The sequence below is a fragment of the Acanthopagrus latus genome, chromosome 1 (genome assembly GCF_904848185.1).
Source record: "Acanthopagrus latus isolate v.2019 chromosome 1, fAcaLat1.1, whole genome shotgun sequence".
Classification (NCBI taxonomy): Eukaryota; Metazoa; Chordata; class Actinopteri; order Spariformes; family Sparidae; genus Acanthopagrus; species Acanthopagrus latus.
The window spans coordinates 16,334,926-16,354,829 of NC_051039.1; the positions used below are offsets into that span (position 1 = coordinate 16,334,926).

Consider the following 19,904-nt stretch of genomic DNA (forward strand, 5'->3'; position numbering starts at 1 on the left):
CATCTTTCCTAGCTCCCATTTTCCCAGTTTAATAAGCGGGATCAGGATAGGATGCTCTGAGGTCAGCGTCCTCAGACTTCTGTGTAGGTGGAGTACCGGGTCTGGTCCACAGGTGGCAGCAGAGCAACATACCCAGCAGGCATGTTTCTGTGGCAGACTTGATTGTCCCATTTTACCAGCAAGTCCCTGAGCAGGGCCCCCCTCTTCATTTATCTCTCTGTCTCTTCCAAGACAGGTTTTTCAAGCAAATGACTCCTCCTGGCCGAGAGACTATCACTAAAAACCAATCAGTGTGGCTTTTTGTTCATAGATCAAGTGCGCAGACAGACACCTCCAACTCACATGAAAAATCTCGTCTTTTTCTCTTCCAGCTCCCACTTTTAAACTTCATGTTCCAGGATGAACCATGAGCAAAGGTAAAAAAAAATGAAAAACTTCAATTTGACCTTATTATAGTGTGCTTGTGTGTGTGTGTGTGTGTGTGTGTGTGTGTGTGCGTGTGTGTGTGTGTGTGTGTGTGTGTGTGTGTGTGTGTGTGTGTGTGTGTGTTAGTAAAGACATGCCCGTGAGCGTGTGCAGGCATGTTCATTCCTAGATGTCTGAGAGGACAGATCGACACCTGAGCCCAAGTGCTGCTGGAGGTATGTGCAGCTGTATGAATGTTTAAAGGGTGTGCGTCTCTGTTTTCTGACAGATGTTGTAACGACATGATTAGCCCTCTGGCTGCCAGTCGCTCTGTGTGAGGTTGCTATAGTGACTGTGGGTTGAGTGTTGGGGAGGCCAGAGTGGAATATGAGGGTGCCGAGGATGAGGAGAGGGGGTGGAATAGGAAATGAAGTGCCTGGTGCCTCCGGCCTGTGTGTGTGTGTGTGTTTCTGTTTTTGTGTGCACGAGTGGGTGTGTTTGCGCGACATTCATGTCTGTTTATTTGCGTCTATTGCCAAAGAGTACAGCATTGAAGAGACACTCATCTGTGTAATTGGGAATATGATCAAGACAATTCACTCAAACGCACAGTCAGTCATGTCTACACGCACACACACACACACACACACACACACACACACACACACACACACATGTTCAGTCTGCGTAGGAGCGACAGAGACGGGGAACCTGCGATGGAGGCAGCGTGGGCCGAGGGTAACCTGCTCTGCCTCGCAGACCAACACCATGAGTAGGTCGCGCTCAGTATCACTTATCACTTAAATTGCCGCGTCAATGGAGCTGCTGTGCAAACTGGTACAAGCAAGAGAAATGCCCTCTGCACGGAGACTGTGAAACGGCGCTGCGTGAGGCACCCCGCCGCTTCGAGAACAAGGCTTAAGTTCAGCCTGCTGATAAGTTTTCCTGTCTGTGTTCTGAGGAAGTGCTTATCAGCCCGAGGGTCAAGACCCCCACGGCGACTTCTGAGATAAACCTGAGAGGTCTCAACGTTTTTTTTTTTTGCTTTTTTGAAGTATCGGAGAGTTCTACATCCTCGGGCGTCTAGAAATGTCAAATGAAACATCCTGAGAGGAGAAAACTTATCTTTGGTTAACCTGATAGAAGCCAGGCATGACTGGCAGCTTTGCTTTAAGGGGTCACAAGCAGTGTATGTAGTCAAGTTTGGGAACCCTTTTAGGGCGTTTGTGTCTTTGTGTCCGCTGGTTGTCTGAAGGGATGCGCCAATTCATATTTTTTTTCTTTCTGGATACCATTTCCAGTTCCTCATTTCAGGATATGTGCCAGAACACAGCGCTGACCCGATACCCGTGGCCTCTGAGACAGCAACAACAGTTCCAAAAAGATTTGGGGTGCTGTGTAAAACACAAACATTTATTTGCAGGTGCCAACAACAGTTTTATGAAGTGTCCATGAGTTAGCTTTCTCTCTCTTTCCAAAGAGACATGATATTCAAAACCCGTCAAACTATTACATCATTGGCATTCTGTCAAGTCAGGTTGCAAAAGTGGCTCAAATCGACACAGATTCACATATTTGACCCACGTAGTGATAGCTTTTATACAACAGTGGGTTTTTTCAGAGTAGTGAACGTTGCCCCCTTTCACACCCAGTCATGATACCATCAACTCTAAAATATTAATGAAGGAATGATGTGTTAATATGTTAACTCTCGGAAATGTTTTGGACAGTTTACATTCTATGAAATCCGATAAGACATATTTTCTTTTTCTTTTTCTTGCATCGTTTTTGATAAAGTTTAGATAAAGTGTTTCACAGCAAGTCATTTATAACATTTTGGTTCTGTCCTCACATTGTTGCATTGTAGGGACATTGTTTTTTCTGCCTGTTAAAGTCGTTAAAAGGCTATATTTTCTTTTAACTGAAAAATTCAACCACAATCAAATAGAAAATGCAAATGTTAAATGTTAATGCAAATATGAAAGACGAGGAGACGGGATTATCAAAGAAATATGTGACAGGGTGTATTAAAATTTGAATATTTTAATCACTGAGGTGAAAAACATCCCGCCAGGACTGAGAAACGGGTTGACGTGTTCCTGGGGGGGGGGCACCTTAAGTGAACCGATCTCATTTTACGTAACGATTTAAATAAATAACCCCTGAGGCTCTGCTGCCACGCACTCTGCAAACTGTCCCCAATGCTTGTCTCCTGCATCGGCCGTGTGTGCCGCCTTGCTTTGTGTGGTAGTCATGGGTGAGAGATATAATGGGCTGTACTGTGCGGAGGCTGGCTTCACACAGGGATTACACCTAGATGATTCTTCAATAGAGAATTTAGTCTTGGGTAGCCGAGCTTAAGCCGCGCCGCCGGTGGAAGCGGACCACAGTGGCGCACAGCCGTGGCCAGATATGACGGAGAACAGAGAGCAGCCAGATTAGTTCATACGAGGAAGAGGGCTGAGCTTGAAGCCGCCTGACAGAGCGTCCCTTGACAGCTCCTCCCAAATCTCTCTACTCGCTCTAATGCAGTCTGAGGGAAACACTGTTCCCCTTTCACTCTTTTTGACTGTTTCTTTCTTTCTCGCGCTCTGCCCCGTCTCTCTGTGTGAGGTGAGAGCAAGACACGGAGGATGAGAACATGTGTGTGAGTGTGTGTGCGGGTGTGTGTGTCTGTGTGTGTGTGTCTTATCGCTTCATTAGCCCGTAGATTTCTGGGTCATTCGTTGCCTTGTTCCCACTGTCTGGGATGCTGTAATTACCCTCACATGAGTAACATCTGATAATTAGGATGGTCCGAGCAGGACTCAGCCACACACACACACACACACACACACACACACACGTGGTTCGTGCTTACACATGTGACACACGTGCACACACACACACACACACACACACACACACACACACACACACACAGTCATTACTGGAGAGCTTAAACATGCTGTACAGTGCTAATGGGATTATCATTGCTGAGGGTCCCATCATCAACCTCTTACTCCTCTTTCTATTCATCATCAAGCACCATTCTTAAACACTCCACCTTTCTTTCTTTCTTTCTTTCTTTCTTTCTTTCTTTCTTTCTTTCTTTCTTTCTTTCTTTCTTTCTTTCTTCACATTCCTTCCAAGGTGTCTTTCTCCTCTTTCGTCGGTATAACGGTGAATATGCTGTATGGGCATGACCACATCTGACGGGCAGAGTCAAAGGGGCACCATGGTGGCCGAGGGGTTTAAGCTGCTGACCATGTCATCCTGATGTCTCTAGCTCAAGTTCAGCCAGGGACCTGTGTTGCATGTCTCTTCCCCTCATTTTCTGTCTCCCTATACTGTTTGCTTTCAAGTAAAGGCATAAAAATGCCCCTTTAACTTTACTTGCCCCCTGAAGGAATGTTTTCATGCAAGCCTTTGTGATGAAATTCATATGAAGAGTTAATTTGCAAAAATTTGGCTGGCGGATTTAAAGGAGACATTTTATACTCATTTTCAGATTGGTTTACCACTGGATTTACATGCTTTAGCTCTCAAAAAACACATTGGTTTTCTCGTACTGTCTGGGGCTGCAGGACATGGTGACATAGTGTCATGTCACAAAGTCACGTAATTAAAGGTGAGACTACAGACGAGGCGTTTCAGGAGTGGGTGTTTTCTGTGGGAGAATGGAGCTTCTGTTTTAGCTTTCAAGATCATTTACATGCGCAAGAACACTGAAGGAAAGGAACACATCTTAAAAGCATAACAGGTCCTTAAAGGACACATTGACCCTTTAAAATAAATAAAGCAATACAATACTAATGTGACTGATAATCCAGGGTGTGTACAATTAAAAACACGATTCTGGAAAATGAGTCAAAACAGAGATAACTACTTTTTTGCAAATGGGCCCTTCATACCCAGCACAACTGTCACAACTGGAGGGTTTTTCTTTTTTTTTTTAAATGATCAAGCAATTCAAGAGGGAAAAAAAGATGAGAGGAAAGTTTGAAATAAATGAACACAGTTTGGAGGAGGCGAGTTTCATCTCTTCTGCTTTCCTACTGAGTCCTCCTAATCATCTCGTGACCTCTCATCTTGAGAGAGCCGCAGCTCTCTAAAAGAAGAGCAGCCAGATTAAAACTAATTATAGGATACATGTGTGAGATGAACATTTTGACAACTGTAACAAAAGACGATTTGAGATGAAGTCTTGTTTGGTTCAGAGGGATACGCGTGCATTTTTCGCATATTGTGTCCGTTTCAGCAGCTCACTCTGGACTTGGACGTGTTGTCGCTCGTCACAAAGGAAAAGGAAAGACTGGGAGAAACGCAGCCTCGATTTGTTGTTCCGCTCTTTTATGCCTTAGCTGTACCGACATAATCACCTCTCCCCATCTCAGCCCCTCGCTCTTATCATCGCTGCACCCATTTCATCAGCTCATTCAAAAGTAATATTACCCGTAACCATTCAATTTTCACTGTGTTTATTCTGTTGACTGAAACGGTAATGGAGATATTGACGGCGCAGTGCAGAGTGATTCTGTCCAGGCGGGCCATTGTGTTGAGTGGTTCGATGGAGAGGAGTGGACGACTGGAGAGCTGTCTATGGTATTACATATAGTGTGGAAGGCGTGGGAAAGAGAGGCCCTCTGAAAGCCCGAAGCTTAAATACCATGCCTCAAATACACAGACATGAAGGGACAACTCACACACACTCACACACATGCAGGCAGTGGTTTAGGATGGGGATTATGGGAGCATAGCTGTAAAACTGGCAGAGACATATCAGCGTTCATAAACATGCTGGATGTGTATTAAGAATGTACAGTAAGATGGATTTATTCAAAGGTGGATGGTGTGATGAGTTCGGTTCATGCGTCACAACCATTCAAGCTTAAATAGAGAGACAGTTCAATGGGGATGCAAAGAAGCTTTAGAAATCAATTATCGAGCTGGGAAGGCAGGAACCGAAAGCTGCAGAGATTTCACATCCAGGTCATAAAGTCTTTTATACTGCCATGAATTACATTTTTTTTTTTTTGTTACCTCATGACTTACAGGGTCAACTATACAGTCCAATGAGATGGGAAATCATGAGCTTCGGCTTCTGTCTACCATAACATACGAGGAAAGACAGCCTTGGCATTTTGCCCGTCACGCAGGTCCTGACACCGCCGCCTCTAAAACACAGGTGATGTACATTAATAAAACACCTCTGGCACCATTTTTATGAAATGGTGAGCCACTCCTTTTTGTGGAGGTCTTCGCTTTTATTATCTACAGTGCGAGGACAGCAAGACACAGAAGGATGTCAATAGAACATTTTTGCCCGGAGGCCGCAACATCTCAACATCTCATACAGCCTCGGAAAACTGAAGAGGCTACAGGTCAACGCGTCTGTGTTAGCAGCTTTGTGAGGCAAACATCTGCACGGTAACATGCTCACAACGACAATGCTACTGTTACATGATGATGTTTGACAAGTAGAACGCCTGCTAGGGGTGTCACAACATTGATCATAATCGAAAATCCATCTAAATGATGTTTCGTCAATGTCAAAATCGGGTCATCGTTTCTCCCAGCATTTTATTTTTTTTCACCACCTCTGCCTACAAATTCGAAGAGGAAAAAAGAAAAACTTTAAAGACGACACAGCTAGCTTACCCGTATCCCGAGCTGCACTTCTGAACACTTACCCAACTATCAACTGACAGATATCACAGACCTAACTCTGTAGAATACTGAATTTCTATCTTCTGTCTTATTCTGTGAACTTTCAATTTTTTTACATTTTTTTTTTCCCAAACTTGCCGAACCCTTACATGCCAAAAAAACACCAGGATATAGTCAAGCTGTTGTTGGGAAATTTACTTGGGAACATGCAGATTGCAACCAACTGAATATCCCTCCTCTCACCCTCCCCTATCAAGCCTGTAGGAGAACCTAGGGTGGGGGTGGGGGTGGGGGTGCGGTTGCAGTGCAACCTTGCAGACGTTGTAGTTCCTAAATCTCAATCTGTTGATCTCTATAACTTCAGTTATGAGAGGGGTTGGATGTCACGAACGTCCGAGCTGGGAGAAAAAAAAAACCCTAAAAGTCAAATAGTCATATTGAAGAATTGTGACACCCGTAATGTTTACCATGTGCACCATCTTCATTAAGTGTGCAAGTATGCTAGCATTTAGTAATTACCAAGAAAGCGCTGAGATGGACGGAAACCAAAACTCTAGACTTGTGAGGTGAAGATTAACTTTATCTGAGGTGAGCCTCAACATGTTGTCAAGGATACAGACAGTGAAGGAAGATTATTGTGGCCTTATGTCCCTCAGGAGACGAGGGGGATTGAGTAGGTATTAGGCACATCTAGACATCTAACTGTTAGATACGTTATAATCTTTTATGTGTTAGAGCCGCAGTTCACCCAAGTAGAGCAAAGTATGCAACAGACTAAGTATTTTATCACTGGTATCGATGCACAACCACATATTTTCAGTGTTACGTGCTGAGCATTTGAGGTTTTCTTGAGCACTTCTGTCCTCTGAAACTTCTGTCGTCACCCCGACATAATGAAAGCGAATGAAATTTCCTTGGTGGTGCTCGCAGAGATGAAAAATGGCCTTTCAAATATTCAACAGTGACTTGTCATTCTCGCATCCTGGTTACACTGGATATGCACAATAAGCGTTAACAGCTTTCATTTGGACTATTTCTCCGGTAGAAGGTGGTTTAAATGGAACCAGACGGTCTGGGCTTTATCCTCTGTGGCTCGGACAGTGTTTCTTCCATAATGTATTGCTGTTGAGTTTCTCAGAAGTCATTTTCTAACTCTTTCAGCTGGAATTGACTAATTCCAATTCATCTACATCTACAGGTTGGACACAGAATGGATGATAATTCATCATCATCATCATAAAGTGACCATTTTAACACCGAGCCATCATATTTGTATTGAAGTTATACACAGCGTTAACTACTCCAATAAAGTTTCATTTTTCAAGCTGAGTGTTAGCTGAGAACATTTATACAGTTATAGGGCATATAAACAGGCACACACAAGTGCAAATACCTCTGGGAAATCATTCTGTCACTCTCATTTGCCACTCTGTGAACATAAACAGTGGCAAACAAGATGATGATGATGATATTGTTGGCATCTTCACATTACAAGTTTGCCCGCACCAAGCATCGAAGATGTGAACGCACAGTCCACCTCTCCTCGCACTGCGCTCTCTCAGCTAAGAACTTGAGTCCGTCCGTCGAGCGCAACAGCTTTATCTGAGAAGCTGCGGTCGAGGCGGTTCTCTGTAAAGATGTGGGTGCAACAGTCTCTGATTTCCCGTCGGTTCGGCCGGCCTGAGTCCCATTTGTCCATTTCATCTCAGGGAAGCAGCCTTAAATACATGACTCTGTGGAAAATATCCTGAAATCTGCCCCTTTGCAACCTCATGTTACTATAACTAATTGAACAACATTGAAATAATTCATGATATCAACTTGCTGTGTTATTTCATTATTGATATGCTTATAAAAATTTCATTATTTTTATTTATTTAACATGTATTTCACATTTGTATTTGTCAAAAAAAAAAAAAACGTTCAGGTTTTGCACAAATTGATGTGCAAAAGTTGATGTTGACTGATGGATGTTACGCAGACATGATCCATCATCTGCCTGGCATCGCACGCTCGCTGGGTAGCTCGTACAAATGTGACATTCTGAATTTACAGGGGTTGTGACTAGGCTGAAGTTTAAACTGAACTGTCAAATCAAGGCATTGTTTGATGTGATGAATTGACCGCCACCACTGTCCCCACTTCATTAGTCACCATTCAAAAGCTGCTCAAAAAAAAACCTAATGATTTCTACAGCTTTGACTGAAAAAGAGCTACATTTCCACCCTCTAATTGTCACAGAATCTTTCTGCCATCGCCGTGGTCAGATTTGCATCCATAATGGCTGGGAGACTTTCTAACTAACCGAAACCCATATCGTAAAGCTGAATGCGGTCAACGCGTGCGCACTCACATCCATATAATGAGAAAATGAGAGGGAGCCGTTCACCTCTCCGCCACCCGCCTTGTTAATTTAAACAAATTGCCCAGTTGTTGAAAGCGACGAGCTGCTGTGAATCGGAGCGGAGCGCTGTCTGTTCCCGGGGATAAAAATGCAAAGTGATGCCGTCACGCCAGATGCCGTCATATAATGTTTCAAAATTAGGCCACACGCTGGTCACGGCTCGGCCACACGCCGAACATACGAGATGAGGCGCTCGTCAATCTGGTCGATCTACGCCGTCCCCGTGCTGCATCAGACGTGTCTTGGTCGCTACGCGTCTGTCATCAGCACGCAGCTCACCGGAGGTCTGCGGCTCCCCGTGATCCCATCTTCGCTCCAGCTGTCAAACATGATCATCGACCTCTGCTTTGTTTCCTTTTCATATTCACTCTGCACATTTCTGCACGGCCTCCTTAAAAACTCCCCCCCCCCCCAGTTCCAACCACCACCAACACCACCCTCCTCCTCCTCCTCCTCCTCTTCCTCTACATTTCTCGTTTTTCAGTACACTGAAATCTATAACTAGCAATTTGCCAATCTCTCCCACTATGACACACACGCGCGTGCACACACACAGACACACACATGCGCGGCGGCATCCAGGCCGCGAGAGCTGCTGTGGTGTATAATGACAGATAATTGGCTATTGTGGGTTCACCCTCGGCAGCAGGAACCAATCACAATGACAGCCACTTCTCCATGACCTGTGTGCTCCAGCGAGTGTGTGTGCGAGCAGGGGTGTGCGTGAAAGTGTGCGATGCACTGATTGTATTTTATTTCACCGCCTGCCTTTGTTGCCTGCCATAGGAGAAATTGCCAGTCAAACATGTACCGTATAGTATGTAACTGACAGCCTCCTTTGTAGCTCATATTCCTTCAGTCATATGTTGTGTTTGTGCAAACAATAACAACAGCTATTGATCTATGCAGGCGTGTATTTGTATGTGTAATGTGATGATCTTCCTTTGTCTTAACATTTTATTGAGTCGTAATCTGTCTACGCGTACTTTAAAAATAAATGTAGTCTGGTTTGTTAGACTCGTTTGCAGGTATAACCTCAGCGAAGCGTCTTTGTTTTGCACAAATGACCACTCTTGCTCATGCTTTTCTCATTCCGCATTCTCACGGTCCGTGCACCCGCCTCGAGGATCCCACACAATGCACCCTTGCTGTTCCCCACTAATGCTGCGGCTGCTTAGCTTGTCATTCGTCACTCATTCTGATGGAGTCAGCAGCCCTGGTTAATGGTCTGCCTGCCTGCCATTTTTGTTCAGAAACCTGTTGCCTTCCAAACTGATCAGAACGTGGAAACTAATCCTGGTCGTGTGAATTGCGGCTGCATCAGCAACAGCCTTTAAAAAGAAAGAAAACAACTTGCCACGGTGCAAGTGGAGGACGCCTCTCTTCAGGTTTATGCGCTCTCCCTTCCCTTCCCTCCCTTTTATCATTTACACATTTATTCCTCGCTCCTGTCTCTCTTCTCCTTGCCACTTCCTCTTTTCCTGCTGTTTTTCTCTTTTCCGTCTCCCTCCATCACCCTCTCTCTCTCTCTCTCTTTCTCCGCCTGTTTGCACCGATTCTCATTTCCGCTCTTTCAATAGTAGGCAGTGCTCATCCAACCCCGAGCACACAGACTAAATGAGATCCTGTGCGCGTGCGTGACACGTGCACAGTAGCTCTGACTCTGTAAATATGATATTTTTTCTGTATCGCTAATATGCACGACCATAAAAAGACTGTGCATGTTTGCGTGTATGCATCAGGCGTGTGTGTGTGCGTGTGTGCGTGCGTGCGTGTGTGCGTGGAGGAAGGGCTGTGTACTTCATCATAAAAGCCAGCTCAATATTCCCAAATGCAATTTCCACGATGTGAAAAGACCAGGCTGGATGTTCATCATTCTATACTCCCGTCTTAGCGTTCAATAAAAGCTTCTTTAGGACTGCCGGGCTGCTCGCTCTCTGCTTCTTCCATTTTTTTGTTTTTTGTTTTTTGTTTTTTTTTCCTCCTGTCACCCCCTAATTGTCACTCTCTCTGACACACCACCACCTTTCGTGGAACGCGGCGTATCTGTCACCTGCGCATGATTAAAGTGCATATCACAGCACGACCCTGGGTGTTTCTTTTGTGATGCTGCTTAGCATTCTGAGCCTACAACACGTAATTCAGCCCGGCTAAGCTCATCTGTGTTGGGTTTGTGAGAAATCAATTCGAGCAATAGAGATTTTTGCTGTTATACATGTAGATAGAGATGCGCTTCAGCTCAGCCTCCGCTGCCGGCAAACTGATCAATTTTTTTCGGCATCTCGCAAAAGCTCCGTATTAGCATTTCTCTCCAAAGCTAAGCCAGAGGAGATCGCCTGTTGTCAGAGCTGGAGCAGCGTGTTTACAAAAGACTCAATCTGTGCCTTTTAACACGCGTGTGGCAAAGAAATCATGAAAGGAAGGGGGGAAAAAAAACATGTCATTCTTGTTTATCCCTGTAAAGTAATCCTGATATTTGATTGTAGATCATGTGTGACAAACCAACTGGCGGCCTGTCCCCTCACATCCCTCCGACTGCGCCCTCCTTGTTAGCTGCATTACTGTCCCCCTCTATGAAATTATGGTTGTAATTGTTGAGGTGCAACTAGGGAAGGTGCCATCTCTTACACCAGCTAATGGTGAGCAGCCCACTGCAGGCTTGCAGGTCTGGGTAGAGAACAGATGACTGGAGGACTGGCCAAAAACACAGCAGGTCAGCTCCTAAAGGAAGGAAAGTATAATGATGCGGCGTGTGTTTGTGTGTGTGTGTGTGTGTGTATAACACAACTGGGCATGTATTTGTGAGTCAGATTTCCATACACACATACAAGGGCAAACGGTGTGACTTATCATAAAGTCATCAATCCTCGAAGCTGGAGGAACGTTTTGTCGGCTTGTTTCTTCGTGGAGTCGAGTGTCAGTGGCGGGGTAGGCGGGGTCGAGTGTATGTGTGGGAAAAGTCCATGATTAGGGCATGTGCTAGCAAACGGTGCAGGTGGGTGGCACCGCGGCTCCCCATGATGCTGAGATTAGAGGCAATTACTGAAATGTCATGGCTTTAATGGGCCGCCGCTCCGCACCCCTCTCATAAGTCATGAGGTGAACTTTCAAGGTGATGAAACCAGGATCTGTGTCCTGGGTCTTTCTGGGCTCTCATAGCATCATAGTGTTATCCTCCAGCTGCTGGCCGTCCTTTAGATTTCACACAGTAGAATTTAGCAGTCTGAGGTCAGTTAAGGGTGGGTTCACACAATGATGTTCTGTTTTCATTAATGGTTAATCAAGAGATGATGATAACAGCAGATATTCATTTTTGGGGCTAAAACCACTTTTGGTAAAAGGGACTTTAAAAGATGTTACTTACACCCTTGACACGCCATCACGCTCATGCACGCTAACATTTTTAGCTTGGCTGCTACAGTGAAGACTTTGTCTTGTAAATAACAATAATAATTTATTTGCTAATGACTGAATTTTCACTTTTAGGTGAACTTTTACTTTTGACCTACTTGGAGCACATTGGGTTGCCATTGCCCAAGAACGCAGGCAATTTGCAGTGGCACATATTGCAAGGGATAAATAACATAAATAATAAATTGTATCTATCTTAAACCGACACAGTATCCTTTTGTTTTTCATTGTTTCTTCACGAAATGATTCTGCTACTTATCACTTTTAATGAGATTGGGTAAAATGAAGGTTCTCTTTTCTCAGTGATAATGAAATCTGTTTGACTCTCAAAACAGCACAGCAACATCAACGTTTTTGCACTGAAAAAAAAAACATTTAGCCAGTCTACTGTCATTAAATTTAAAGTAGTTTCAAAAAGTCACTCAAAAACGTATTTCCTATTTGTTCCAGTTTCAGGGCTGCAGCTGACTATCTGGCACACCTAAATGGCAGCTCGTTTCAGCAGTGGTCAGTCCGAGATATACACAAGATACTGTACAACTTCAACTAACTGAGCATCTTTGAGGCTCTTTTATTGTGGCCACTCAGCTGGATTCCTTACACTCTGAATCTGTCATTATGACATGATGAGGTTGGCTGTATGTGCACACCGGTGAAGTCACACTTCAGTTATTTAGTTAGTGTTTCCACCATTAATCGTGCAAAACTGCCTGCTAGTAGGTGACAAATCTGAGAAATATTTTTAATCCGAGATATATTTCATATTTTCTATCAGTCACACTCATCCTATTTTTAGAACATTCAGAGCCCACATATTGCTGGTGTTGCGATATGTAGAGCACAGGACTTATTATCTCCGGATCACAGGATTAAAACCATAAGTGAGCAGGACATTTTCTATGAAAAGCATGCACTCCAAATTGATAAAAATTTCTCATGCCGCAGCGTAACAGCCCGGAGTATTTTGTTAAGCCTGCATGCTAACCCTGGTGCAGACGATATCTCCACTAAAGCAGAGACAGCGCTTCAACTTGTCACTCGTCCAAATTTGTGTCTTCGTGCGAGCGTAGAGAACAGGGATGTGTTGAGCCGGGTTAGGGACTGTAGATACAGAGAGCCGGGGAGAGGCAGAGTTCATGCATGACTTCAAAAACATTGAAAACTGATAAATTAGTTGGCTGACAGTGTGCGCTGCATGCCTGCGGGGGGAATGTGTGAACCCGAGTGAGCATGTGTGTGGACAGTCGTGTGTTTTCACATACAGTGAGCATCCATGCATACAAACGCGCTCGTGTTGAATATTGAACCCCGTATATCCATACATATTTATCAGTGGACAACTTGAATATTAAGTGGAGAGCTGCTAGAGAGTGGTGAGGATGTGTGTTGACAGTGAGATGGGCGCCCGGGTGTGAAGCAACAAAGCAAAAACATAATATGTAACTCAATTTGCAACATAGGGTGTATTTATCGGAGCTATATGGCCTCTTTGTTGTCTTTGCAGATCAGTGCGTGTGCATGCAATGTGCATGTGCGCGCTGTGATGTCGTGAGGCCCATCAAAGACAGCTCCAGATTCCATTTTGGTCTGTGAAGCTATCTCGATAGCAAAACCCTTATCTCCGATGTGTGAGCTATTATCTTTTGAGCGACTACGTGTGTGTGACTGTGACTATGCGCACACTGCGTACGTGTGGCATCTGTCCCTGGTGCGTGTGAGGGAATGCGTCTGTGTGTGTGTGTGTGTGTGTGTGCACGAGCGTTTGTTTCCCAGGCCTGAGGTTGTGTTCTCTCGTACCCAGTGAGCTGAGGAGTTTCCTGCAACAAAAGCGCGTTTTTTACGCCCCTCTGTCTCGTTTGCATCGCGCTGATAGGAATAGGCCATAGGTGTTCTAGGCCAGCATAAGGCCCCGATAAGTTTGTGTGCAGGTGATTGTATATGTGTGTTTGTGGTGTAAGCATGTGCTCAAAGTCTAAAAAAAAAATAAACGGCATAAAAAAAGTATGTATTGTACTGGTATTTACTGACTTACCTCCTGGACACAATGGCAAGTCTAAGTGCAGCTTCAGCTTACAGCAGTGACACGTTGGATCTTCAGCAGCCACATTCTTTATATAGTTTAAAGTCGATCTCCTCATTTTCTGATGCACATTTGCAGCGGATCAGATCAACTAACAGGTGCTTTGTAGCTGTACTTGAGTATGACAACCTTTGTTGCTCAAGAGCCTCTCACTTTAAAGCGTCAATTCATCCCATCTCTGAGCAACGCTGTTGACTGCTTTTTGACTTGTTGTGAGCAGCAGTTAGATTTCTTGCTTCTTCAGTTGTCTAACAACAACAAAAACAGACGTTTAAAAAGCAACACGGCGCTGAATTACCGTCATGCCGATTCGCACGGGACTGATGTTATCATAGGGCTTCTGTGTTCAGAGCAGAGGTTCCCAAACTGTTTCTGCGGGGCCCGCCTTTATAGATAACAATACTTTCAGGTTCACACTGTCAGAAGCTCATATTTTGAGAGGCGCTACACGCTGTGGTCTCTCTCTGCATTACCAGCCTTTGCCTTTGTGCTGATGAATCCGAGGCTTTTTTGTGCCTCGCGATATCTTCTTGCCTTCGGCTTTGCCTTGCAGACTTGCCGACGGAGACCCCCACAAAATGTTGCATGGGACGGACTAGAGGGGGCCACTGAAAATCTCGGTGTGGCTAACCAATGGTCAGCATCTACATTACGTTACAGACCTGGGATCTGTATGGATGAAACAAGTGGAACAGTGTGGTCACCATCAATTATCCATCGATAAAACACCCAGCCCCACTAGACACTTTGTGCCTTTTTGGAATGTTTTGTTACGGTTTGATAAAGATTTCGACATACGGCGCTGCAGCAAATTTTAAACCACACTTACACAAAGCTCAGTCGATCATATCCACACTGGCGGGTTCGCGTTGTGCACTCCGAGCGGCCCCATCTTGATTGTTCAATCTGTTCTTATCATAAAGGCGTCTGCACTCTGGTTGACGTGTCGCTTAGAGAGAAAAAAAAAAAATCTTCAGCTTTGGTTCCTCCTCATCCCGAGTTTTCGCAAAACTGTTTGGCCTAAATAATGGGAAATGTCCCGATGATACCCGAGTTTATCAAAGAGCTGCTCCTCACTGGAGATAAGATCGACTCCACTTGTCTCCACGGATAAATTGCGCCTGTGATTGGCCTCTTTCCTAATCTCTCCCCCCCCCCCCAAAAAAAACTAAACATTATCCCAGAGAGCTCTTTAGTGTGATGGGGGAACAAGAAAAAAAAAACTCTGACAGAGATTTAATCTAGAGTTTAACTGAGGAAATTTAGGAGAACAACATTGCCAGTGGAGTGAGTCATTACAGTTCACTTTCCTTATCTTATTTCTTGCAATTTGGTGTCCAGAATGTTAGGGCCCTATAATGCTGGGGACCCACTGTTTGTTTGTTTCCTGCCCAAATGGATCTCATCTCATTGATCCGTTCCACCTCCACCTTCATCGCTGCTCGGGACGATATTTTCCTCTCTTGGCCGGGCGAGGGAGCGATGACAAAAGGAAACTCCACATCGCATCCACGCCACAATGTGGACTTCCCCCCGCCGCCGCCGCCGCCGCCCGTGAAACAACGTCGCGGGGATTACGCGCGGCGTCTGCGGCTTTGAAAACCTCCAAAAATCTACCCCAAGTTCACTCCAGCAGCAGCAGGAACAGCCAGCCACCACACAGGAGGGAGGAGGCGGAGGGGGGTGAGGACTTGACAGCTACCTTACCCAGCCGTATACTCACCGGGTAGAGGGAATTATTGGAGCGAGAGAGAGAGAGAGAGAGAGAGAGAGAAGGAGGGAGGGAGGGAGGAAACAGACGCACGGTGCTGGATTATTTGGGCAGAGCAGAGCGGCTGCAGCCACGGTGGATGTAACACGGAGAAGGAGACGACGAACGGACGGATGGGCGGACCGGAGAGCTTTTGAATCCATCCAGACGATTGCGAGTTCTTTTTTTTTCTTCTTCTTCTTCTTCTTCTTTTCTTACCCAACGACGGCGCCGGGCAGGATGCTGATATGGTGAGCGCGGTATCCCCCCCTCATCCTCCTCCTCCTCCTCCCCTCTCATCGTGCGTGTGTGGTAGTTTTGCGGGGGTTTTTTTTCTCCTTTGCGCACGGAGCGTTAACTTCTTTACGATAACGCATTCGGGTATAGCCCCGTGCATCTGCGTGTGTGTGTGTGTGTGTGTGTGTGTGACACATATGACTGGCACCCTGTTTTGCGCCTTGCGAAGCACGAGCAGTTTAGTTGTTTGGATTGGGTGTCTCAGGTGATCTCCGGTGTCTCCCTCATGCTCCCTCTGCTACCGTGTCAGTCAGCCGTGAGTTCATACTGGTCTCAGTGCTTTACTGTTGTTGTTATTGTGATTATTATTGTTGTTATTATCATTAGTGTCTGCCATGCCTTCGTGATGCTACAGTACGAGCCGACTGTCACCCAGTCATGATCTGGTTGCTTCTCCTCTGGTGCCACAGGGATGATAACATACAGTAAATACAGTTCATCACATTGCACCCACTGTGGCGCCTCTTGGAAATGAAGGGGTTTTTTTGTTGTTGTTGTTTTTTTTTTTTACTTAATGTCGATGAGAGATTAAGGAGGCTCTAAACCCGCCTGCTTTTTTTTCACTAGGGCTGGGTGCCCCCCCACCTTCTAAACATGCCCAGAGGTATTTTCTCACGACTGAACCGAGCACTGAGCACGACCGGATGGATGGACGTTATTCTGATTTCACAGACACAGGGCAAATGGATTTTGTTAATGGCAAGTCAGTCAGTGAGTTGAACCTGTTTTTTTTTTTTTTTTGAGTGGGCTGTCTGTAAATTTATGCTAAACTGCATGAACACTTTAGACTCAAATAGGCCACAGTGGATTATATGGGCGAATTCGCATCCCCGTGGGTTCCACCAGACTCCGTTTGGGTCCATTTTTTTTTTGTAAAAAAGAGGTTATTGGAAACTGAAAATGCTTGATGACAGTTGATTGCCGTGAAAGCACAAGCGAGCCCTGTTCAGCAGCCTACACAATCTGCCTTCACGTCTGAGATGTGATCGCACACTGTTTGTGTTTTGACAGCTCTGCTGCAATTTCTGATACGTGACATCTATATTTTCTCTTTATGTTGCTGACACAACTCAATGACTGTAATGTGCCGTAATGTGCTGATGGCTGCGTGTGAGTGAGTGTGTGTGTGTGTGTGTGTGTGTGTGAATGTGTGTGTGTTCGGCAGCAGTCAGCAGTCTTGCTCAAACACTGTCTATGGCAGCATTACAGACCTCACTAGATTACAAATCAATCAGGCAAGTACTTTTAAAACAATTAGGTTAGCGTATGGGAGAGACACATGTGAGAGACAGAGAGAGATGCATTCATCTGATCTTGCATACAGTTTACTCCTGCAGTTTTTCTGCTAAGTGTCTCTGCATCCATGTTGTAGTGACAAACCCACACAGAAGGAACCATATGTTTCAGTTTTGGAACATCTACATGATTTTTTTTTTTTTTTTTTACCTGAATGAGCCAGTGGATTGACAGCTTATGCTGCTTTTTCTCGGCCAGCTGTCTCAGTATGTATTTTAGTTAAGCTGATGGTGAAGCAGTGTCGTCACGATAGTGGGATCTCAGAACAGAATCGATATTTAATATCACGATTGATACCGCGAGGGAAAAATGGTACACAACACTGAAGGAATAACTTTTTCAGATTTTTATTAGAGGATAAACTTTTATGTGCAGCATGGGCGCCTGTGTCATCCTCTGTTAGGAGAGGAGAGCGATAAAACACATCTAGCACTGGTGCATCCCGATTTGTTACAGGTACGAGGAATTAAGAGCACGTCACTGACTTTTTAGCTGCCATCCACTGGCCACCAGTTAAAAGTAGAATTGATTTTTAAGATTTTATTGTTAACTTTTAAAGCTCTCCGTGCCAGTCTGGCTCCTGGCTGCATTACTGAGCTCCTGCTCCCGTCTGTGCCAAGCTGAGCCTGAGGTCTTCTGAAATGACTCCACTAGTGGTTCCAAAGTCTAGGTTGGTGACCGAGGGTGAACAGGCTTTTGCTGTAAATGCTCCCAGATGCTGGAGCAGCCTGCCCGAGGAGCTCAGGTCGACTTGCTCAGTTGCCGCTTCTTCTGAGAACTTATTTTTATGAAAAGTTTTTTTTTCAGATTCTTATGATAGAGCCTTGGTTTAGGTGAAATCCTTCTTTTCAGGTGAATGCTGTTAACACTTACTGTTTAAGCATTACTGGGTGTGGTGCATTTACATAATGTGGTGTGACGTCTTTGTTTTTTTTTAACTTAAAGGAGCACTGTGCCATTTTTAATCAGAAGATAAAAATCTGCTTTGACTCCTTAAACAAACTGACCTTTAAGGACAACACAATTTGCTTTCTTTATCTTGTCTTCCAGCTTACATGTGCTGTATTTCATTTTATTCGTGCAAGCGCCTTGTAACCTTGTTAAGGAAGCTTCTATATAAATAAAGATTATCATTATTCTAATCAATACTGGGGAAAGTGAGTATTGAACAAGCGCTCAGAATCAATATGTAACGATATTTCAATATTTTGGCAATGCGGTGATGAAGTGATGTAATTATCTTCTAAAAAAAAAAGCAGTGCATTAGGGTTTTAGGAAATTACCCTCTAATGTAAAAACTTTTTTTTTTTAAATGTCATTAACGACTTCGACTGCGCCCTGTCAGATATGTTTGGGCACATTAGGAAAGTGGACTACAACCAGTTTTTTTACGACTGTAGCCTGCTACTCTCGGGTCAGAGGTGCCTTGTCACATGCCAGTTTGCGGATGAACAAGTGCTTTACCCCAGCTGATCTTCCACTGTGTTCGCGTGCATGTGCCTGCGTGTGTGTGTGTGCACATGCGTGCCACTGCAGCTGTTCCTCCTCTCAGAGAGATTAAGTTTCACAAGATGTGATGGATGCCAGTGTCTGCAGAGCCAGCTGTGTGCGTGCGTGTGTGTGTGTGTGTGTGTATGCATGCCAGCGTACATGTTTGTCAGCGCATTTCTGTGCGCACGTATGTCGTAAATGTCCAAGTCATTGCCCCGAGGGTTGGGTCAGGTTAGGGAGAGGTGATGTTAAGGTCAGGGATGTTATGAGTTTGGTCGGTAATTATAGTGACTGCGCCTTCGTTTCCCACAGACCAGGCCAACGCAGTCTAAAACCGGGGTGACACGGGCGAGTCAACAGAGCCGGATCGCTGCACGGGTCAACTTGTCCTGCTGCAAACAAAGATCTCTGCCAAGGATAAAAAAAAAAAAGAAAAAGCATATGATTATACAGAACAGAGAGGATTGCTGAGAAAGCGAGCTCCATTTTTTTTTTTTTTTTTAGGGCTTACTTGTCATGAATCAAATCGCGTATGTTAAAGAGGCTATTTCCAGAGACAGCCTCTTAGCGAAAAGCAGGCTGTAACAGTCAAGAGTGGGCAGGCGGGAGGCTCTCGCTTCAGCTACAGTTAGCCGGCGTCCAGCTGCGTTGCCGCTTCCTTAAAGTGAGGGGATGTTGAGCCAGGAGGAGTGGAGGAGGAGGACGAGCCGCTGAGAGCAGTGGAGGAGGCGCAGCGACGCTATCGATTCACCTGGCAGTCGGAGGGGACAGTTTCCAATCTATCTCGGCTCTCCCTATCATCTGTCCGTCGCTCTCAGCCTTCCTGTCTCTTTCTCCGTCTGACTCCCAGATTGCCCCCCCCACCCCCACCCCTGCTCTCACTTTCCCCATACTTCTCCAACATCTGAACCTAATCGATAGCATGTATTCCCTTCGTCCCCTCCTCTTGATCTATCTGTCCGCGTTATGCCGTGTTATCCCTTTGTGTGTTTGTTCCCCTCGTCACACGTCCCTCAGTTGCTTTCTGTTGCCATCCGTCCGTCACGCGATCGCACCCAACACGCAGGCTGCGAATCTGTAATTAATAGGCAAAGATGTCTTCACCTGTGGAGAGGAGCATA

The 19,904-nt window shown here is 45.1% G+C and overlaps 1 protein-coding gene across 1 annotated transcript in view; it reads left to right on the forward strand.

The window, feature by feature from the left end:
- Nucleotides 1-19,904, forward strand: part of ptprdb (protein tyrosine phosphatase receptor type Db) — a 161,619-nt gene that overhangs the window by 46,390 nt on the left and 95,325 nt on the right. Inside the window, exons 5-6 of the mRNA XM_037102768.1 lie at nt 372-416; nt 5,442-5,572. The gene's annotated coding sequence lies outside the window, so the exon portion shown is untranslated. The remainder of the gene's footprint in view (nt 1-371; nt 417-5,441; nt 5,573-19,904) is intronic.